At 49.8% G+C, this 23193-nt stretch overlaps 1 protein-coding gene across 2 annotated transcripts in view; it reads left to right on the forward strand.

Annotated features, from left to right (window-relative positions):
• The window catches only part of FRMD6 (FERM domain containing 6), a 203478-nt gene that overhangs the window by 44644 nt on the left and 135641 nt on the right, over positions 1-23193 (forward strand). Inside the window, exon 1 of one of the 2 annotated variants that reach the window (XM_075926188.2) lies at positions 74-513. The exons of the other annotated variant lie outside the window; for it this stretch is intronic. The gene's annotated coding sequence lies outside the window, so the exon portion shown is untranslated. Of the gene's footprint in view, positions 1-73; positions 514-23193 lie in introns of those variants that run through there. 2 annotated transcript variants of the gene reach the window in all.

The raw sequence follows: 23193 nt of genomic DNA on the forward strand, positions 1-23193 counted from the left end.
TCCTTCCGAGATTGGTTTTAATTTTTGTTTCCTTTCCATAAATACCAGTTGGCTAACCAGCAAAATAAGCCCTGCACGGGTGCCCTTTGGAGTTGGCTCGGTTCTCTGGCAGGTTTTCCAGGCAGGGCTTGATTCTTGTAAGCAGGTAAGAACATGCCGGGAGAAGTTGGAAGCTAGTCAAAAAAAAGGGGCAGGTCGGCTTCTAGCAAAACACAATCATTCCCAGTGACTAATACAGTCGCTGAGGCTTCACCAGAAGAAGACATGGAAATGAACGTTTTCCTCCTCTCCGAGATCAAGGCACTTTGAGGACTGTTGTCCCTGCCACCCTGCCTCTGTGCTGGCCTGGCCTTTCTGAAGGATGAGATTCCAGACCCAGCGCACAAGGAATCTGTCCTGAGTGATTTAGCCTTGGCAAAGACACCTGGGTTTTCTCCTGTCGGTTTTAAGTTACCTTGGAGTTTCCCACGGATCAGATGCAAGAACTCAACTCATAAATGTCTCCAGCAGCAGGTAGGAAAACGATTTGAAGAATTTCTTTGGAAGGGATATAAAAGCCAGCAAACAAACCTGCAGGCTCTCCAAAGCATCCGCGGGGCTAACCTGTTTAAATGTGGTGTTTTATATAGTTCCATGCGGCAGCTCGTCACAGTGGGTCCAGCATGTAGAGAGAGAATGGCTTAGAGACTGGGCTCTTTGAGTTTGTGAAAAAGTCTCAGGGGGGAGCCGCGTGAGTCTGTAACTTTAAAAACGAGTAGTCCTGTGGCACCTTAGAGACGAGCCAAACTGTATAGCATCATGGGCTTCCCTAGGCAAAACCCACTTCATCAGATGTGTTGGAGTGGAAATAACAGAAACCAAGACAGATAGATAGAGCGATAAAGTTTTAGTATGTTGTTAGCAAATAGGGTAATGACTGCAGACTCGTTGCTCTTTTCCTGCGTTTCGGCTGAGTGCCAAGTGGGTATGTCTGTGCCGCAGCTGGAACGTACGATGCCCAGCTCCTCTAGACAGACTTGGGCTTGCGTGCTAAGAAAAGCAGCGTGGACCTTACGGCGTGTGCTATCCAGCTGAGCTCCGACCCAAGGAGCAGGCCTGGCATGGAGTCCAGCGGCTAGTGCTGGTGCCGCAGGATCTGTGGCGTGTGAGTGGGTCTGTTTATGCTGGGAACCGAGGCTCACAGATTCAGTGCGGCCATACGCCTTCTAGACTTGACAAGCCATGCAAGTGTAGCTGAAGTGGGCCGGAGACGGCTCGCTGGGGTAGCTATCCGAAGTTGTGATTTGGACCTGGACAAGCATCTGAGGTTTGCTCGCCGGTGCCCAATGGGATCATCTGAGCGCAAAAGGTGTGATTTGTGTATTGCATTACGGGCCTTCCTGCAAAGCGGCCACTTCGACTCCTGCCTGGCTCTCACGCGGCAACGCCTTGCGCAACACTGGGTGTCGAAAATCTTTTTTTCAGAGACTCTGACAGCTGGGGAGAGGCAGCTGCAAAGCCTTTCCAACAGGAAGTTACTGGAGGTCTTGGCAGCACGATGTGTGTGCACCCAAGGACTTTCAGTTGTGCTGCTGTGAAGGGCTTGTTCTGCTGGCGTAGCGACAGCGGTGTGTGTGTGTGTGTGTGTATCGGCTGCCTGTCAAATAACTCTTTGCTAAGACAATGCTATTTGAGAATAAGAGACAAAATAACTTGCAAATGAATGCTGTGAACTGCCCCCCAGAATAACCAGTGTGCTTGGGAATTATAAAACCAAGATGAAAATTAAATGCAAGAAGAGGGAGGGAGGAAAGGAGGGAGGAAAGAAGGAAAGTAGGGAGCGGAGGTAGGGAAGGAAGGAAGGAGAGAAGGGAAGCGAGGGAAGAAAGCAAGGAAGGAAGGGGGGGAGGGAGACAGGGAAGGAAGGAAGGAGGGACGAGAGGAAGGAGGGAAGGAAACAAGGAAGGAAGGAAGGAAAGTAGGGAGGAGAGGGAGGGAAGGAAGGAAGGAAGGAAGAAAGGGAGGAGGGAAGGGTTCCCCCAGGGCCGGGGAAGGCTGGGGCTGTGCCGTGTGGCTTCCCCATGGCTGGGGAAGACTGGGGCTGCACCACACAGTAGCCCTGGCCCCCAGCTGGGGTTGGGCAGAGCTTGGGGGGAAGGTTGAGAAGGGGTATGGTCTTGGGGAAGAGGTGTGGCTTTGGGCAGAAGGGTCGGGGCTTCAGCTGCCTTCCCCAGCTGTGCCTTCACCTGCCGCCCATGGCTGCCACATTCTGGGATGGGCACAAATCTCCCCTGGGAACTAGGTCAGGACCTCAGAGCTGATGCCATGGAGCCAGATTCAGCCCTGGTGCGAACGGGCCGAGCGCCACCGACATTAACCTGAGCCCGAGACCCCTGGTGCAGCCATCGTTGCTTTCCTTAGCACCCCCCATGTTTTACCTTGCTCTCTGCGATCCGCACCACTGGCCTCCCTCCCGCAGATGCATGCTTCCCTGTGTGGATGTGTCTACACGGCACTCGGACACCCACCGCTGGCCTGGGCCAGCTGGACCAGGCTCGCAGGGCTCAGGCGACGGGGATGCTTCATTGAGATGTAGACATTCAGGGACAAGCTTTGGGACCCACCCTCCCCCCTCACCTCACAGGTCCTAGAGCCCACGCTGAATGTTTACGTGGCAATTAAACAGCCCCTTAGCCAGAGCCTCGCGTGCCCAGGCCAGCTGGCCCTTTGAACTACATCCTCTCTCTGCAAGCTGGACTGCTGCCGGCTGTAGGCACGGCTGCCCTTTGCAGAGCGGATTGGATGATGGTGCGACACCATGTCCATTAATCCCATGGGCTGAGTCGCAGAGTTTGGCAAATCTTAGACTGTGTCTTCACGAAATGGAAGGTTGATGCTGTCGTGATCCATTTTCCGGAATTCAATTTAGAGGGTCTAGTTAAGACCCGCCAAATGGAACTCAGAGGGCTCCCCCCTTGGCGGCCAACACTCCTAGCTCTGCGAGGGGTAAGGAAAGCCAATGGGACTTGCTATGAATAGAAAGCTAGAGAACTGGTGTTCCTGGCCTGCCCTGGAAATGAAGGAACGATACCTCTGTGTTAGGAAGCAGCCTGTTTTGTCTCTCTCTGATTTGGGGTTCTTGTGTGCTCTGAGGTCGAGGGGATGAAGTTGGGTGATGCTGTAACCTGCCAGCAAGCAGTTTTGAACAGTTTTATGTAATTTCTCTGTACGCCCTGCAATATAGCCAGAGTCGCATATCTCCTGCATTCTGTGTTAACGTCTTGCTGGAAAGGAGCTGTCCTTTCAGGTCAGGGGTCATTGAAATGCGCCTGGACTGAGCCTGAGGGGGAAGAGGGTTAGCCTTGCTCCTTTCCACCTCCTGGCTCAGTCTGCTGGAGCATGTCAGGTTTTTTTCGGGGGTAGAATAATTTGGAGAAACCCACAAAGGTGTTACCAGATTTGCCCAATACTCTGGGGTATGCTCATTTATCAGGGTTACCCTTATGGGACTGGGGGAAGGTTAACAGTTCTATCAGGGTGCTGTTGGTGCTTACTTGTGCTCTCATATGGAGCTGAATTCTCCCTGCTGCCAATTCCCCCTCCCACTGGAGCTCTCCTGCAGGAACTAGGTTCCTCAGGATGGGGTTCTTACCACCTTGGCAACACACACAGACACTCACACCCACTAACAGAGCACGTCTGAGAGGACTGGGTACTCAGCACTCACAAGCTGACCCCCTCATATGTCCCTGGACTCAGCTGGCTGGGTTTCACAGCAATGCCACACTGCACCCTCATGTGCCTTTGGACTCCGTGGGCTGGATTAAACAGCACTTTAAGCTGCCATCCTCATAAGCCCCCAGGTTCAGCACCCGCATCCCCACTTTCACACCACAGTCATTCACTGGTAAACCACACGATGAGCAAACCCCACAGGATTTTAGGCACTACAGGGATCTTTTGCTTGGGTACAAGAAGCGTTGTTGCAGAGCGAATGGGGAAGCCAAAACAACACCCCTTAAGGAAGAGTGAGCAAAAGAGAAAGAAAGAGAGAGAAGCAACCAGCTTAACAATGAAAGTGATTTATTGCTGAGTAGTGAATAGATATCACAGTTACAATATTAAATCTAACAATTACAATATTAAATAACCATATCACAGTTTACATAGGGCAGGGTCAGGAGGCTATGCTTAGAGAGATAGTTGATGAGAGAGAGAGAGAGAGACCTCACCACTCCACGGAGCTTGCACTGATCGGGGTTCCCAGATGATGATGGTAGCCGGGGGTCCAGAGGGCAGGAGACAAGCAGGACAGAGCCCCCAGCACGATCAGACAGGAGATGAAGAAGTCTCAATGGAACTGATGCAGTTTAAGTCCAGGTATCAGAACAGTTTTCTTGGGGCAAGGATAGGAGTTTTATAGAGATAGTTCAAAGAGAAAGAGGAGAGACAACAGAGACTGATCAGCCCTGGTTATGGGGGATGTTCCTTGAACGAGCTCACAATGCAACTTGGCAGTTTCAGTATTTTAGGTGTCAATAGGATCGTTACTAGAATTGGTCTGATAATGACTAATTTGGGTGTGAGCAGGCCTAGGTTCATTAGCATCTGGAGCAGGGATTTCCCATCAGGCAGTGCTTCTCTGTTTTCGGTGTCCCATAGTTCACTGCGGTTCCTGCCTTGGAAGAGCTGCTCTCCATTCTGTATGCTAATGAGATGTCCCTCTGTTCCATCTTTAATGCAAATGAGGCTGGGGTGTTTCCTTAATTGTATCACCCTTGTCTGAAGCAGTTTTGGTGTGTCTTCCCCGGCCTTTTCATTGCTTTGTCTGATTCCAGCAAAGGCTAGAGGGAGGTGGGGGGGGAGAATGGTTTTCCATGAATGTCACTCCCTGGCTCCCAAAAGCACAGGGCTGGTAGGTAACAAGTGTGCCTGGATAAATGCTATGAGACGACAGAGTCCGCCTGGGCGAGCATGCTCCAGGAACAGGTCTGAGTGGTAATGGTAGCATTGCTGCTTCTTCCTTTCTTCTGGCCTTCAAGCGACCCACAGCAAGTGCACCAACGCCTAGGAACCAGGGCTGTGACATGTCCTGACCCCAAGCCTTTTGGGCTGGCATCTCTCCTTTGTTTTCCCTTTGGATGAAGAATTCTCCAGGCAGGTCATTTTAGGAGCCGTTTGTCATATTCTAGACCAGGGCGCCTCAATTTTGGAAGCCCCGGGGGCCACAATGATACTCACCGCAGATGCCGAGGGCTGCAACTTAAGTGTGGTTGCATAGACATGGAAATATATAGCTTCTTTCACACTGACGGGCATGAATACAAAGCAATGCCCTGGTGCTCCTGGTACCTCCTCCCTGGGGACTAGAAATGCCAATATCCTGTACCCATCTGTTCCAGCCAGCCCATCTGCGTGTGTCTTTCAGTCCTCACCCTGCCTGGGAGACGCCTCGCCGTTGTGGAGAATTTTCCCAGTGGAGGCCGTGTTCAAAGGATCCCACCTGTGGGCCACGTGTTGAGCCCCACGTAAACCCAAACCGCCCCACAGGTCGCAAACAAATAGGTTGTGAGCCGCATGCAGACCGCAGGCCATGTGTTGAGTAGCCCTCTTCCAGGGTCAAAGCAGCTTGGCTGAGCCATCCCAAGTTCCATTTTCTTCATGTGAATCAGGCCGAGTAGGATAAGCCGTGAAAGTCGATATAGATCGCTGCATATAGTCCAGGCACTCTACACTAGCATACAAGCCACCCTCTGGGGGAAAACTGACCTCAAGACAACTTGTGTCCAGCTAGAGAGCCTACATTCTGTAAAACAAAATAACGTGCTGTCTGCTCCAACCCAGGAGCAGCCGCAGCAAAAATGACAGCATTTCTCGGCGGTAAGGTTGATGCAGAGGGAATTGAGACAGGCTGTCAAATCCAATTCATCTTTTGTTTCTGCTAATGCTTGTAGCACTGCAGCAACCATTCAGTTTGCCTGGGAGCAAAAGCACTAATAGAGGAGCCAAGGTGGAGTGGTACAATGGATAGCAATGTTCATAATGCCACTGAACTTCCGTCTGGCATGGTGACACGTAAGGACAAGAAGCAATGGGATTAAATTTCAGCAAGGGAGGTTTTAGGAAAAATTTCCCATCTGTCGGGGTGGAATAAATTGCCTAGGGAGGTGGTAGAAGCTCCATTCTTGGGGTACGTCTACACAGCACCGTAACTCGAAATAAGATAGGCAATTTGAGCTACACAAATGGCGTATCTTATTTTGATATTTCGAAATAGCTTGTTTTGTCATTTGGCACTGTCTACACAGCACCAAATTCTGAAATAAAGCACTATTCTGAAATGTCCCTTGCTCCTCGTGGAATGAGGTTTACAGGGACATTGGAATAGAGAGCCTGAAATAACAGGCTTGCTGTGAAGACGCGGGAGAGCTATTTTGGCGTTCTCAAGTATTCCGAAATAGTGTTGCAGTATTGACGTACCCTTGGAGATTTTTAATAGCAAGTTAGACAAACACCTATCAGGGATGGTGTAGGTGGTGCTTGATCCTACCATGGGGACAGTGGGTGGGACTTGATGACCTCTAGAGGTTCCTCCCAGATCTAATATTCTTTGATTCTCTGGTTCTATGATACACTGCAAGGGACGTGATATAGCTTTCAGTTCAAGAGAAGGGCCCAACCAATGTGGTGCATGTGTCTAGGCAGCAGTCTTTCTCCAAAACCTCTGTAAGTACAGCAGAGGGGAAAACCCCAGGGAGGGAGAATAGCTATTTGAACTAAAAGACAGAGCTGTGTCACCGGAGGATCTAGCAGCTCACTCAGCTGTTAGATACTTTCCGGAGCTTTGAAAGGGGAGGAACGCATGCCTGCAGGGCAGCACAGATACAAAACACTGAGCAGAGCCATCAGGGCAGGCATTGTGGGACACTCGCAGAAGCCAGTTCTCTGCACAAAACAAACAGCACAATCCACACTTTGTCGACAATAAAGAGGAAAGGACAAAAGTCTCTTGCAGGGGTGGAAATTTTTTTGTCACCAAAACTGTTTTTTTCTGACAAAAGTCACATTGTAGTGTGTACACTTTCACTGTTTTGTCACCAAATGGCAGGTTTTGGCGGCAAAACTTGCCACTGTAGACAAGCCCTAAGGGTCGCTTGGAGACAATTGACATTATAGTTCTAAATAGTTTACTCTACACGAGTTACAGAGAGAAATTATTTTAAATCGTTTCTTTATACACTGTATATACACCAAAATCTTGAATGCATATTGTATTAGTTATTGAATGAATGCTTGATCTAGAGGAACTGTATCTAGCAGAGGTCTGACAATTAAAGTTGTGCCTTAAGTTAAGAGAAGCTTTCTAGATGTTGATGTATTCACAATGGCATGTCTTCTCATTGCTTCCAGTTAATTAGCGAGGCAAGTTGTGGTGCCCTCTTTAAATATTTATCACAGAGGAGATTGAAAGTTACTAAATGTTTCCAACTTATTTGTGGCCTAGATTCTCCTTTCAATAGGGCGTGTCTTCACTATGTGCTAGGATCAATGGGCAGCATTTGATCCAATAGAGATTGATTTATTATGTCTAGTCTAGACATGATAAATCAAATGCCAAGTGCTTTCCTGTGGGCTCTGGTATTCCACCAGAACAAGAAGAGTAAAGGTAGTTGATGGGGGAGAGTGTCTAAGTACATCAACCTCAGTTACGTTATTCAGGTGACCTAACTCGACGGCCTGCAGTCATGTAGACTAGACTTTACATTCATGCATCTGTTTTGAAGGGATTGAACTGATGTAAATGAAGGCAGGATTTGGCCCATATACTGTGAGAGTTTTCTGCCTGTAGTTTACTGAGAGTTTTGTTATCAGTAGGGCCCTACCAAATTCACGGTCTATTTTGATCAATTTCACGGTCATAGCATTTCTAAATCGTAAATTTCCTGTTAGCAGGCGTTTAAATCTGCAATTTCATGGTGTTGTGATTGGCGGGGTCCTGCCCCCAAAATGAGTTGCAAGGTCACGATAGGGGGTATTGCAGTTCTGTTACACCTCCTCCCAGAGAGTGGCAACTGCTGATTAGGAGCCCACCTCTGAAGGCAGAGTCAGCAGCAGCAGCAGCGCACAAGAAAGGCTGGCTAACTGGGATCCTGCAGGCAGGGGCACTCCAGCTCGGCTGGGTCGCTGGTTAACTCTTCACATCCCTGGTACGGGACTGCCACCCTTAGTTCTGTGCTGCTGCTTACAGAGCTGGGCAGTGGTGCTGGAACCAGTTTTAGGGTAGGGGTGCTGAGCTGTTTCCCCCACACATACTTCTGTCCACACCCCTCACCACTCCAAATTGGGGCCACATCTTGGGCAGCTGAGGAGTCTTACTAATCTATGGGTATGTCTACACGAGCCACCCTAGTTCGAACTAGGGTGCTAATGTTGTCATTCGAACTTGCAAATGAAGCCCAGGATTAAAATATCCCGGGCTTTATTTGCATGTTCCCGGGCGCCGCCATTTTTAAATGCCCGGTAATTCGGACTCCCTGCCCGCGGCTACATGCGGCATGGGCTACGTAGTTCGAATTAAAGCCCCTAATTCGGACTACCATTACTCCTCATTGCAGGAGGAGTAATGGTAGTCCGAATTAGAGGCTTTAGTTCGAACTACCTAGCCCGTGCCGCGTGTAGCCACGGGCAGGGAGTCCAAACTACCGGGCATTTAAAAATGGCGACGCCTGGGAACATGCAAATAAAGCCCGGGATATTTTAATCCTGGGCTTCATTTGCAAGTTCGAATGACAACATTAGCCACCCTAGTTCGAACTAGGGAGTTAGTGTAGACATACTCTATTAGGGTATGTCTACACTACAAAGTTAGTTCGAACTAACTTAGTTCGAATTAGTTAATTCGAACTAAGCTAGTTCGAACTAACGCGTCTAGAACTAAAAACTAGTTCGAACTAGCGTTTTGCTAGTTCGAACTAGCAAGTCCACATTGAGTGGACTCTGAACAGGGCTTAAGGATGGCCGGAAGCAGTGCCGGCAGGGCATAAAAGGAGGACTTAGAGCATGGAGATGCTGTCTCAGGCTAGCCGAGGGCTGCGCTTAAAGGGTCCCGACCCCCACCCCGGACACACAGTTCTAAGGGGTGCCCCGCTTGCAAAGAAGTTCTGGCTTGGAGTGCCCTGAGTGCCCACACTGGGCACATCACGCCACTCGGCCATCAGCCCAGCTGCACTTGCCGCTGGCTGCCATCTGGGGAGAGGGAGTAATTGGGGGGCTGCAGGAGAGCTTCCACCCCCAGAAGCCCGCAGAGCCAGCCCAGTCCTCCCCATCGGGGGCTCATACCCCATTCCTCCCTCACCTCCTTCCACTTACCCTTCCTTAGCCCCCCTTCTTATTGATGTACAAAATAAAGATAACGTTTCTTCCAACATTGACTCTGTCTTTATTGAAAAAAAACTGGGGGAGACTGGGAAAAGGAGGTGGGAGAGGGGAAGAGAAAGGCTGGGAGAGGGGAGGGCAACTAACATGATCAGGGGTTGGGAACAGGTCCCAGATGAAGAAAGGCTACAGAGACTGGGACTGTTCAGCTTAGAAAAGAGGAGACGGAGGGGGGACAGGATAGAGGTCTCTAAAAGAAGGGGTTGGGTGGAGAGGGTGCATTCAGAAAAGTTCTTCATGAGTTCCCATAAAGAAGGACTAGAGGACACCAAAGGAAAGGAATGGGTAGCAGGCTTGAAACTAGTAAGAGAAAGTTGTTGTTCTTGACAAAGCAAATAGTTAACCTGTGGAACTCCTTGCTGCAGGAGGCTGTGAAGGCTACAACTAGAACAGAGTTTAAAGGGAAGTGAGATAAAGTGATGGAGGTTGGGTCCATGGAGTCCTATTAGCCAGAGGGTAGGAGTGGTGTCCCTGCCCAAAGTTTGTGGAAGGCTGGAGAGGGATGGCGCGAGACAAATGGCTTGGTCATTGTCTTCGGTCCATCCCCTCCAGGGTCCCTAGGGTTGGCCTCTGTCGGCAGACAGGCTACTGGGCTAGATGGACCTTTGGTCTGACCCAGTACGGCCATTGTAAGCTCAGGGCTCAGTGTCGGGGGTCTCAGTGGACCCCCTTGATTTTCATGCACACCTGGTCCTGGGTGGCCAGGCTGGCAGCTCTCCTGCCCTAGACGGCCACTTTCCTGTGCCTAGTGCGGAGATCGTGGACGAGGTCCACGATGTCCGCACTAGCCCAGGAAGGTGCCCGCCTCTTGCGGTCCAGGGCAAGCTCCCGGGAGCCGCCAGCCTGGTCCCGGCAAGAGGGGGTGGGCTGGGGGGCATCGGGTGGGTGGCTCTGTGCCGTGCCAGGTGCAGGGTCTGCTAGCTGGGTGCTGGCAGGCTTGCACCTGGCACGGGCACCGTAGCCAGCCCGTGCCCCTTTAAGGGGGCCGGGGCCGGGAGGGGGGCATAGAGTTTCCCTGGTGTTGGCCAGAGTGGCCACCAGGGAAACCTGGGGAGGGCTAGCCTCCCACTAGTTCGAACTAAAGGGCTACACAGCCCTTAGTTCGAACTAGCTAGTTCGAACTAGGCGTTAGTCCTCGTAAAATGAGGTTTTCCTAGTTCGAACTAAGCGCTCCGCTAGTTCGATTCAAATTCGAACTAGCGGAGCGCTAGTGTAGCGCATAGGAAAGTTAGTTCGAACTAACGTCCGTTAGTTCGAACTAACTTTCTAGTGTAGACATACCCTTAGAGTTCTTTGAAGGGGTTAACAAACATGTGAACAAGGGGGATCCAGTAGAAATAGTATACTTAGATTTCCAGAAAGCCTGCAACAAGGTCCCTCACCAAAGGCTCTTGTGTAAATTAGGTTGTCATGGGATAGGAGGGAAGATCCTTTCATGGATTGAGAACTGGTTAAAAGACAGGAAACAAAGGAATAAATGGTAAATTTTCAGAATGGAGAGGGGTAACTAGTGGTGTTCCCCAAGGGTCAGTCCTAGGACCAATCCTTTTCAACTTATTCAGAAACAATCTAGAAAAAGGGGTAAGCAGTGAGGGGGGAAAGTTTGCAGACGATATTAAACTGTTCAAGATAGTCAAGACCAAAGCAGACTGTGAAGAACTTAAAAAAGATCTCACCAAACTGAGTGATTGGGCAACAAAATGACAATGGAAATTCAATGTGGATAAATGTAAGGTAATGCACATGGGAAAAAATAACCCCAACTACACATACAATATGATCTTGGGTCTGTTTAGTCTGCAGAAGCGAAGAGTGAGGGGGGACTTGATAGCAGCCTTCAACTTCCTGAAGGGAGGTTCCAAAGAGGATGGAGAGAGGCTGTTCTCAGTAGTGACAGATGGCAGAACAAGGAGCAATGGTCTCAAGTTGTGGTGGGAGAGGTCCAGATTGGATATTAGGAAAAACTATTTTACTAGGAGGGTAGTGAAGCATTGGAATGGGTTACCTAGGGAAGTAGGGGAGTCTCCATCCCTAGAGGTGTTTAAGTCTCGGCTTGACAAAGCCCTGGCCGGGTTGATTTAGATGGGATTGGTCCTGCCTAGAGCGGGGGGCTGGACTTGACGACCTTCTGAGGTCTCTTCCAGTTCTGATTCTATGATAAGGGGATGGTTGGATGAAATAACATGATCTTGGTAACTAATTGACCATTCATTACCAGTTGGAAATAGGTCAATGGAGGGATGATAGGAGTTGCTATAGGGAACTTTCTGGGTGTCTGGCTGGTGAGTCTTGCCCACATGCTCAGGGTTTAGCTGATCGCCATATTTGGGGTCAGGAAGGAATTTTCCTCCAGGGTAGATTGGCAGAGGCCCTGGAGGTTTTTCGCCTTCCTCTGTAGCATTGGGCACAGATCACAGCTGAAGGACTCTCTGCATGTTGGGGCCTTCAAAGTATTTGAAGGTGAGAGGATTATTCTAAGAGGGGTGGTTGAGATTCTGTGGCCTGCACTGTGCAGGGGGTCAGACTAGATGATCATAATGGTCCCTTCTGACCTTAAAGTCTATGAATCTATGAATCTATGAATCTATGACAGGGGCTAGTTTAGCTACAATTAATCAGGAAAGAGATCTTGGAGTTACCATGAATAGTTCTCTGAAAATGTCCACACAGTGTGCAGTGGCAGTCAAAAAAGCAAATAGGATGCTAGGAATTATTAAAAAAGGGATAGAAAATAAGACACAGAATATCTTACTGCCCCTATATAAAACTATAGTACGCCCACATCTTGCATATTGCATACAGATGTGGTCTCCTCACCTCAAAAAAGATATTTTGGCATTAGAAAAGGTTCAGAAAAGAGCAACTAAAATGATTAGGGGTTTGGAACGGGTCCCATATGAGGATAGGCTAAAGAGACTGGGACTTTTCAGTTTAGAAAAAAGGAGACGGAGAGGAGATATGATAGAGGTCTATAAAATCATGAGTGGTGTGGAGAGCGTGAATAAAGTTGCTTGTTCCCATAATATAAGAACCACAGGACACCAAATGAAATTAATTGGTAGCAGGTTTAAAAGTAATAAAAGAAAGTTCTTCTTCACACAGCTCACAGTCAACCTGTGGAACTCCTTGCCAGAGGAGGCTGTGAAGGCTAGGACTATAACAGAGTTTTAAAAAGAGCTAGATAAATTCATGGAGGTTAGGTCCATGAAAGGCTATTAGCCGGGGGGTAAGGAATGGTGCCCCTGGCCTCTGTTTGTCAGAGGCTGGAGAGGAATGGCAGGAGACAAGTAGTTTGATCATTGTCTTCAGTCCACCCCCTCTGGGGCACCTGGCGCTGGCTACTGTCGGTAGACAGGATACTGGGCTAGATGGACCTTTGGTCTGACCCAGTATGGCCGTTCTTGTGTTCTTATGCTGGGCTGAGAGTGGAACATCCGAGCATGGGGCTGAGACCCCAGGCAGCAGCAGAGGGGTCAGTGGCTGGGAAGGTGGCTGGTGGCTAGGACCTGGGTGAGGCTTGTGGCTAGGACCTGGGAGAGAGCAGGGCTGGTGGCAAGGACTGGCAGCAGAGCCCACAAGCCTGGGGCTGGTGGCCAGGACCCTGGGGCCAGTGGCTGGGACCACAGGTGGCAACAGAGAGGCCAGCAGTGGGAGTCTGGACAAGTGGCAACGGCAGAGACCCAGGCAAGGGACAAGCAGATGGGACCCCAGATGGCAGTGGGACACCTGGGTGCAGGTTGAGGGCTGAGACTCCAGCGCAGAGCCACAGTGGGAAAAAGCCTGGGGGTGCTGCAGCACCCCTACACCCTCTCTTCCCAGGCTTCTGGAGCTAGGCTTTCAGTAGTTGTCACTTTCTGGCCACCCAGCTCTGAAGGCAGCAGCACAGAGGTGAAGATGAGATGGGCTGGCATTGCCACCCTTTTGCACTGCTGCTAGTGGGGGGTGCTACCTTCAGAGCTGGGCATCTGGCCAGCAGCTGCTGCTGTCTGTCCACCCAGCTCTGAAAGCAGTGCAGAAGTAAGAGCAGCCATATGGTGCCCCCTGACCCCGAAATAACCTTGTGATCCCCCTGCAACTCCCTGTTGGGTCAGGACCCCCCAATATGAAAGAGGCTCGTCTCCCCCATGAAATCTGAATAGTGTAAGAAAAAAGCACCCAGAAGGCCAGATTTCATGGAAGGACACCACTTTTCACAGCCCACGATGCATTTCTCACGGGCAGGAGTTTGAGGGGCCCTATTTATCAGGTTTGTGAGAGCTTTCTGCTGGTGTCAGGAGGAATAATACGGGAAAGCAGGGAGATTAAAGGAGACTGCAAAGCTGGAAATGGAAACGGCTGGCTGTTGCTCGTATCCAGGGTACATTTTCCGAGGAGGAACGAGAAATATGGAAAGGACCTGCCACTGCAGCGTATGAGAGGATTAAGCTGCTTACATGCCTCGTTTGTGTCGTCTTGATGGGTGCTTGTTCTGTAGGCCCCAGTCTGGGATTCCGCTGAGTGCCACACATGCTAGGATCCCGCAGTCCTTGCACAAGCATAACCCCCATGGGAGTTAGTGGGCGTATCGTCTGTGCGAGGACTGCCGTGAGAATGCATGATTGCTGCTTCTGTCCCACATCCAAAGCTAAGCAAAGAAGTCACCTGAGCAATAAATCTCGCAGCCCCGCCTGTTTTCTCTGCCCCCAGGCTTACCTGGTTTAAAATTCAACTCTGATGAGAGAGTTCCTTCGGATTCCTTGGCTCTGCCTGAAGGCGGTTAAGAAGCAGGAGTCTTGATTCTCCCCCTGCGTATGCCAGTTCTCGCAGGTGGAAAGCTCCGTTGAGAGTTACTCCTGATCTAAAACTCTGCAAATCAGGTCCCGTGGGCTCGTTCACAAGACGGCAGGAATTGGCTACAGATTTCTGGGTAGCGATGCTGGGAAAACAAGACATCTAATTGTGGTGGGCCGCCAGCCTTGGAGGGGAACCTGCCTTGTGGAAGTGAGGAAAGAGCGGCTTCCACCCACCACCCTCGTGTCACGAAGACAAACGGGTTTCTTGGCTGTTTCTTTTCAAGTCCCTGCACGTCCCTGAACAGCAAGGAAGAGGGGGCACGTGGTTCCGGGGCGCTGCACAGTGAACGCAGCGGAACTCTGACAGGCGTTCTAGGCTGCGCGCTGCTCGAGAACCTTAGAACAGGCCCGAGTGCCAACAAAACAAGTTCCCACGTTGTGACGTGGTAAGGAAGGGCGAGGTCCTTGCTTCGCTGATGTCGATGGTGATGTGTCCATGGATGTCAGGGGGCCAAAATTTCAGCCATGGTTCACAAACCTGTGTTTTCCTCATTCTGTCAGACCTCATTCTCAGGTTGTGGGGGGAGAGGTCCAGGTTGGATATTAGGAAAAACTATTTCACTAGGAGAGTGGTGAAGCACTGGGATGGGTTCCCTAGGGAAGTAGTGGAGTCTCCATCTCTAGAGGTGTTTAAGTCTCGGCTTGACAAAGCCCTGGCTGGGTTAATTTAGTTGGGATTGGTCCTGCCTAGAGCAGGGGGCTGGACTTGATGACTCCTGAGGTCTTTTCCAGCTCTATGATTCAATGACCATATTCCTCCAATGCTTACTCCATGAGTAGGCCTTCTTCACAGGACTTGTCCACTGAAATCAGTGGGGCTTCTTACTGGCATAAGGGTCACTCAGGCTATGTCTAGACTCCAGGCTTCTTTCGGAAGAAGCTTTTCTGGAAGAGATCTTCCAAAACAACTTCTTCCGAAAGAGAGCGTACACACTGCGAAAGCGCATCGAGAAAGCAATCTGCTTTTTCAACAGATAGCGTCCACACTGAATGGACATTCTCTCGCATCTAAGCTGTGATTACAGTGGACGGAATGGCCACCAGGGCACCTGTGTTTTATCCTCTTTCCTCTTCTTGCGAAAGAACTCCCTCTTCCCCGTCCACACACGCCTTTTTCCGAAAGAGCTTTTTTGGAAAAAGGCTTCTTCCTCGTAGAAAGAGGTTTACCAATGCCGGGAAAGCCACTCTGTTCTTTCCATTTTTAATTTTGAAAGAACATAATTGCAGTGTGGACATAAGTGAAGTTTTTTCTGAAAAAACGCCATTTTTCTGGAAACCCTCTGTAGTGTAGACATACCCTCTGTCAGGTAAGGACTGGCCAGCAAGGCCCCAAAAGACATCTTGGGCACTTGTTAAAAAGCATGTGACTAAAAATTGTGGCCCAAATTCCGCCTCCTTTACCAGGTGGAAATGGACAGGTCTCAGGCCGTGTCCACACTCAGGGGTTCTTTCGAAAAAAGTACCCTTTTTTCGAAAGAACTTCCCCTGCGTCCAGACTCAAGCCGCGTTCTTTCGAAATTATTTCGAAAGAACGCGGCTTTTCTTTCGATGGCGGTAAACCTCGTTTCACGAGGAAGAACGCCTTCTTTCGAAAGTTCCTCTTTCGAAAGAAGGCGTTCTACAATGTAAAGAGGCTGTCTTCGAAAGAGAGCATCCAGACTCGCTGGGTGCTCTCTTTCGAAAAAGCGGATTTCCTCTATCGAAAGATCCGCCTGCTGTCTAGACGCGATCTTTCGAAAGAGGCTCTTTCGAAAGAAGCCTGCAGTCTAGACACAGCCTCAGTGTGGGTACAGCTGGTGGGAACTGCTCAGAATGGAGATTCTTGGCTCTTGTAGTCCCAATTTGCTGCACACAGAACATGTGGCTAAAACTAAGGCTGGTCAAACAACTCTGTGTGGTGCAGATTTCTGCGGGGAAAGGCTGTTTTATTACAACATGATGTTTCATAGGAACACATTGATTTTGATGACATTTTGGATGGAAAAGTTTCAGACTGATTCAAAATCAACAAGGAATATTTTGTGTTGTTTTGACTTTCTCATGTGTGTTCTGACTCGTAGGGGCTTTTATATTTCTTAGTGTTTTGAGATTAGGCAATCGTATGGCAGAGAAGGGTCTAAGGAATTCGGGCGGATCACTGCCTGAATATCTGCCATAATCTGATGCGGTTGTGAATAAGGCTGGTATTCTGGGGTGTTAACAGGACTGTGCTTGGTCAGATACAGGAGGTAATGTTTCCTCTCTGCTCAGCAGTGACAAGGTCTTAGCTGGAGTATTGTGTCCAATTGTACGCACTGCACTTTAACAAAAGTCTAGTCAAGCCAGAGAAAGTCAAGAGCACCGCAACAAAAATGATCAGAGGTTTAGAAAATCTGACCTATGAGGAAAGATTGGGAAAAAAACCCACTGTATGTTGTCTTAAAAAGACTGAGGGGTAACTTGATAAGTCTTCAAGTAGGTTAAGGGCTATTATAAGAGAATAGCAATTACAGGTTGAACCTCTCTAGTCCAGCAACATCCATGGTCCGGCATGATTTTAGTTAACTGGAAGTCCACTTATCATGGGTGTGGCCAAGTTTCCCACAGTCCCATGAACACAGTCCTGGCTCTCAGTGTTCTGTGTTGTAATTTAGCTCTAATTTACTCCTAAATGTCTTCTAAGAGCTCAGTAAGCCGTGGAAGTGTTGGTATTGCTGCTAGACTATATTGACCTCCTGTGATTCGGCAAATTCTCTGGTTTGGCACCAGTCAGGTCTCGAGGGTGCTGGACTAGGGAGGTTCTACCTGTAGCTGTTCTGCATGTCCACAGAAGGAAGGAGAAGCAGTAATCTGCAACAAAGGAGATTGAGGTTGGATATTAGGAAGATCTTCTAACGATAAGGGCAATTCAATACTGCTCTGCCACTTCTTCAGCGCGATCTCTCTTAAACAATTCAGAGCAGTCCCCAGCTCGTTTCCTTCCTAGCAATGAAAATCAACTCAATTAATTATCTTAGTCAATGATTAATTTTTTTAATTGTTTGGGGGGTTTGTGCATTTGTTGAAAGCGGGACTAGGGCACAAATGTGCTGAGGGAAGTGTCTGCACAAGGGAAACTACCTGCTCTTGAGTAGTGAAGGTTGTCAGTGAAACTTCAGAGTGTGTGGGGCGTCTCCTCGGGAGGTCCCACTGGCTGGTCAGTCCAACAGCATCTCCTCGGGAGGTCCCATTGGCTGGTCAGTCCAACAGCGTCTCCTCGGGAGGTCCCACTGGCTGGTCAGTCCAACAGCGTCTCCTCGGGAGGTCCCACTGGCTGGTCAGTCCAACAGCGTCTCCTCGGGAGGTCCCACTGGCTGGTCAGTCCAACAGCATCTCCTCGGGAGGCCCCATTGGCTGGTCAGTCCGATGGCGTCTCCTCAGGAGGCCCCATTGGCCGGTCAGTCTGACAATATCTCCAAAAACAACCCTCTTCTCCTCACCCACCTTGCCTCCCCCACTCCCCCAAGTGATGTGTCCTGGGGGACTAGTGGAGCCTTACACCAGTAGCAGGGGTCAGTAGCCGGGGGAATTGAAATGGTATGGCCCCAGTTGGTTCTGCTTCCCCAGCTCCCAGCTTCATTGCTCCACTTCTCCCCCCACCCCAAATGACGTGGACGGGTCCCCCATCTGCTCCACTCCCCCAGCTCTCAGCTGTGTCACTCCACTTACCCCGCTGGTGAGTGCAGCATGAGGAGGTCCCACCCCTTCTACACGTGATGCGGCTGGGACCCGGGGGAACGGCGCCGCGTTGCTCCACATCTCCCTGCTGCTGCCGATGAGTGATGGGGGCCTGTCTCACGGTGGGGGTGCCAGGCCCCCTGCTAGTGCCCCGGGCTGGCCCCATGGTGTTTGTGCATGGGTTGCCCCTGCACAGAAGTCACAAGACACCCCCCTTAAGACCATTATTACTGGGGCTTTGGGGCACTGGCAGCATTTGGGGCAGTGTGAGGAGAGTCTCAACGCTGAGAGATGGCCTGGGACAGCCACCGTATCTCCAGGGTGCTGAGGGAGCCCACTGCGCGATCCCGAGGTTGTCGGGCCATCTCCTCTTGTGCTGGCACAGTCAGCCAGTGCAGACGGGGCGTGGGGGGGTGTCCTCCAGTGTCCTGACTGCCCCCCGCTGGCGGATATTGCACTGCTGTGCACAGTAGGACTTCAGGATTTGCCTGTCCCGGGGAATCTGGTTTGTCTGTGAGGCAGACATCTGTTGGGGGTACAGGATCAGATCCGAACTGAGCTTCCTGCCACATCCTCTCCCCTCAGGGATTGTCTCTGGGGACCTGTCTCCATGGCTGCCATAGCCCAAACTCCTGCACATCAGCAGATCCCCATGGGACTCCGTCAGGCCATCCATCCTGCTGGCCACACACCCAGTGCCTGCCTCCGCTGCTAATTAAATTCAGAGGCATTGGAAAGGAAGCCGCAATTTCACAGTTGGGGGAGGAATCCAGGAATCTCTTTTGATGTCAGTAAATGAACTGGAAACGTTTTTTTCTACACGTTCAGTGTCACAATCTGTAATCATAGAATCATAGGACTGGAAGGGACCTCGAGAGGTCATCGAGTCCAGCCCCCCACCCTCAAGGCAGGACCAAGCTCCGTCTACACCATCCCTGACAGATGTCTATCTAACCTGTTCTTAAATATCTCCAGAGAGGGAGATTCCACCACCTCCCTTGGCAATTTATTCCAATATTTGACCACCCTGACAGTTAGGAATTTTTTCCTAATGTCCAATCTAAACCTCCTCTGCTGCACTTTAAGCCCATTACTCCTTGTCCTGTCCTCAGTAACCAAGAGGAACAAATTTTCTCCTTCCTCCTTGTGACACCCTTTTAGATATTTGAAAACCGCTATCATGTCCCCCCTTAATCTTCTTGTTTCCAAACTAAACAAGCCCAGTTCATGAAGCCTGGCTTCATAGGTCATGTTCTCTAGACCTTTAATCATTCTTGTCGCTCTTCTCTGTACCCTTTCCAATTTCTCCACATCTTTCTTGAAATGTGGCGCCCAGAACTGGACACAGTACTCCAGCTGAGGCCTAACTAGTGCAGAGTAGAGTGGCAGAATGACTTCACGAGTTTTGCTTACAACACACCTGTTGATACAACCTAGAATCATATTTGCTTTTTTTGCAACAGCATCACACTGTTGACTCATATTCAACTTGTGGTCCACTATGACCCCTAGATCCCTTTCCGCCATGCTCCTTCCTAGACAGTCGCTTCCCATCTTGTATGTATGGAACTGATTGTTCCTTCCTTTATTGTTCTTATTTATTTCCTTTGCTCAGCTCCTGCAGGGTTCCCCGGCCCCACATGGTCACTGACCGGAGCAAACAGTCAAGACTGAAGGCTGCAGAACATAAGTACAGATTGAACCTCTCTAGTTTGGCCTCTTTGGTCCAGCAACATCCATGGTCTGACATGATTTTAGTTCTGATTTTGTCCTCTTATCATGAGTGTGGCCAAGTTTCCCACAGTCCCATAAAGTTTGTTTACAGTCACCAGGCCTGGCTCTCAGTGTTCGATGCTGTTATCTAGCTCTAATTTGCTCCTAAATGTCTTCTAACAGCCCAGTAAGCAGAGAAAGTGTTGGCAATGCTGCTAGACGATATTGACCTCCCCTGGTTCGACAAATTCTCTGGTTGGGCACTGGTCAAGTCCCGAGGGTGCTAGACTAGAGAGGTTCAATTTGTAGCAGTGAAACATCCTGATTCTGATTTTTTCATAGGTGCAGTCTGTGAGGAACTGGGGCCTGGGTGGTCCTGTCCAGTAGTTAGAGCTGTAGAGGGTCAGGCCAGAGGGACTGAGATAGTTAGTAACCAGAATTTGGAGCCAAGGGTGAAGCCAGAGATAATAGCTGGGAGCTGTAACCAAGGGTCAAGGTGGAGTGAATAGCCAAGAACCAGGAACTAGGCAGGGGCTGGCCCAGCAGCAGGTCCGGAATCTGTCTTGTTGCACAGACAACTTCCCATCATTTCCTGCTGAGCTTAAATGGTGGATCAGGGCAAATTGAGGGCCATGAGAGAAGCTGCTCATCATCCCTACCCCGGGCAGCACTTCCAGCAGCGACTGGCCTCCCAGGATGTTTGTGTCACGTTCTTGGGGCACACCCAGACCAAAAAGGGGATCTGTCACCACTTGTCCCATGACCCCGAGTGTCCTGCAGTGCTCTACTGCTGCAGCTCCCGGCCTGGATGCTCCCGGCCAGCATCCCAGCATGCATTGCGTGCCTCTGGGTTAAGCAGCCATGGTACAAACCACCAGCCTTGGTTACTGCTGGCCAAGCGACCCCAACATACCCCCAGTCCTGGCTTTCCCAAACTGTCTGCCCGGGGGTGTCCAGCCCTGAACACGGTGAGAAGTAAATCAGGTTCATTTGCTCCTTCGAAGAGACAAAAGCATGTACCAGCTTATTAACATAATGGGTGTAAAAACGCCCTTCCTGTCAAGCCCAGCACGGTGCTGGTTTACTGTAAAAATATATTCATAAAATGGCATCGCGAATGTGATACCAAGTAGCAGGAATAAAGTTAGGGAAGATTACAAACGACAAGTAAACAGACGCTTCCTAAGGGCCAAGATCTAACATCAGCAACTTACAAGCTTTGCTCAAGGTGGTTTCCTCACTCGACTTCTGTCCCCAGAGATATCAATCCCCTTGGCCAAACGACCCATCTTCCAGAGCAGAATGAACCTTTGCCAAAGTCTTGGAGTCATCTGGAAAGGGGAAAGATGTACAGTGATGGCGGAGGCAAAGTCATAAGAGCGGCCAGACGGGGTCAGACCAAAGGTCCATCCAGCCCAGTGTCCTGTCTTCCCAAAGTGGCCAGTGCCAGGTGCCCTAGAGAGAATGAACAGAACAGGGAATCCTCAAGGGATCCCTCCCCTGCCGCCCATTCCCAGCGTCTGGAAAACAGACACCGTCCCTGCCCATCCTGGCTAACCTATCCCGTTTCTGCAAAGATTGACTGCTGGACAGGAAGCTGCCCAGGAAATGGCTTGATCTCCACTGAAGGTTTCCAGAATTTCTGCTCGCTTTATTTGTTCTTGTGGCGTAGTGGGGGGGCTGTCTGCTCTGTGACCCGGGGTCCCCCTGCGCTGGGATGAGAGATTCTCACTCACTCTGCCAAATGTGGATTAACCCAGACATCCAGGCTCAGCCTCCAGGGAGGGAGACAAGGGGAGGAAGGCGGAGATCAGCACCTGGCTGGGGGCAGGGCTGGAAGAGAGTTTTAGTTTCTGTCTGGAATCATAGAGGAAGCAGCCAAAACTAGGGGGGCTGGGATTTAGGGGCCCAAGCTCCCCATCTCAAGGGGGGCTGAGGCATCCTAGGCCTGGCCCTGTAACCAGATTACATCTATGCATTGCTGTATCCTAGAGAAGCAATAAACTCCCTCTATTCTACTGGCTGGTGGAGTTTGTTCATGCCACTACGGGGGTGCAGGAGTTGGGGGAACCCTGATGTGCAGTCACAGTTCCCGTCACCGATATTCTCCTTGCAGGGCTTGGGTAACCCTCCAGTAGACAGTGTTGATTTCAGCATTTGTGGCAGAGTTTCTTCAAGTTCAATGGAAGGACCAGTGTGTAAGAATCAGGAAGGGATGCTAGAGTCCACTCTACTGGTGCCTCAGTCTCACTTGGGTCCTGGAAAAGTGATATCCCAGTTCTGTGGTCCAAAGCTGTGGCTGTGATGGATGGATTGTGGTCTGTGTTGTCTCTGGATGCAGTTGTGAGTTTACCACCATGAAGAGGAACAGGCAGCACACACATCCTGACAGTGCTGGCATGTGCCGTTTGCCCGGTTGGTGAAGCTGGTCAGTGTTCTGCCATGGGCAATAGATGATCCAAGTTTAAACAAAGTCTCTATGGACACATCTCTACTTGTGGGAAGATCATCGCTGTGGTGGTTGATCTTCTGGCATTCGATTTAGCGGGTCTAGTAAAGACCTGCTAAAATGAATGCCGAAGGTGCCCGTGTCGGCACTGGTACTCCTTGCTGTCTCAAGGAGTAAGGGAAGTTGATGGGACCATTTCTCCCATCAGCCTTCCGCTGTAAGGATGGTGCCAAAGCTTAGCTTAAGGTATGTCAACTCCAGCTACATTTTTTACATAGTTGGAATTGCATACCTTAAGCCGATCTTCCCCTGTAGTGTGGACCTGGCCTACTAGTTCCTTTCTTTGTGTCTGTGAAAAAGTTTCAAAGCACTTGATAAAGACATTTCTTGAACTTTGTTGCGATGCAAACTTTCTATTCCTTCAAGTATTGAGCCAAAGTAGTGGTATGCAGGATGAATGGAAATGTGTTCTGACTAAGTTTTAATGTTTGGGTCATCCAATACTGGGCCCACAGTGACCCAGTCATAGACTGTAAAAAAACGAGTAGTCCTGTAGCACCTAAGGGCAAGTCTACAATAGGAAATTATTTCGAAATAACTTATTTTGAAATAATAACTCCCAAAATAAAATTTCAAAATAGAGCTATTCCTCTTCACCAGCAGGAGTTATTTCGAAATAACAAGCCCTTGATTTCGACATAGCTGGCTTGGTAGTGTGGACGCTCGCCGCCTTATTTCAAAATAAGGGCTATTGATGAACCTATCCAGTCTCTGCAAAGACATGTCCTTAGGACTAGCAAAACTATTTATATAGTATCGTGAGCTTTTGTGAGCAAAACTTCTTCAGATGAGTGGCGAAAAAAGGGAAAATCCCACAGGCATAGGAGAAATCAAAAGGTATAGACTGTGTGTGGCATCCTTGGTCAAACGATGTGGTAAGCCATGTCGTCATTTGAAACATGTCCCTTCGAATACATTTTTCTCTTTGGAACAGGTGAAGTGCTTCTTTGGAAGGGTCTTCCTCTCACGCTTTTCCAAGGGTGCGTCCAATATCACAGTTGAAGGCGTGGAGTACACCACATCTTTCTT

The sequence above is a fragment of the Pelodiscus sinensis genome, chromosome 5, assembly GCF_052426305.1.
Source record: "Pelodiscus sinensis isolate ZL-2025 chromosome 5, ASM5242630v1, whole genome shotgun sequence".
Taxonomy (NCBI): domain Eukaryota; kingdom Metazoa; phylum Chordata; order Testudines; family Trionychidae; genus Pelodiscus; species Pelodiscus sinensis.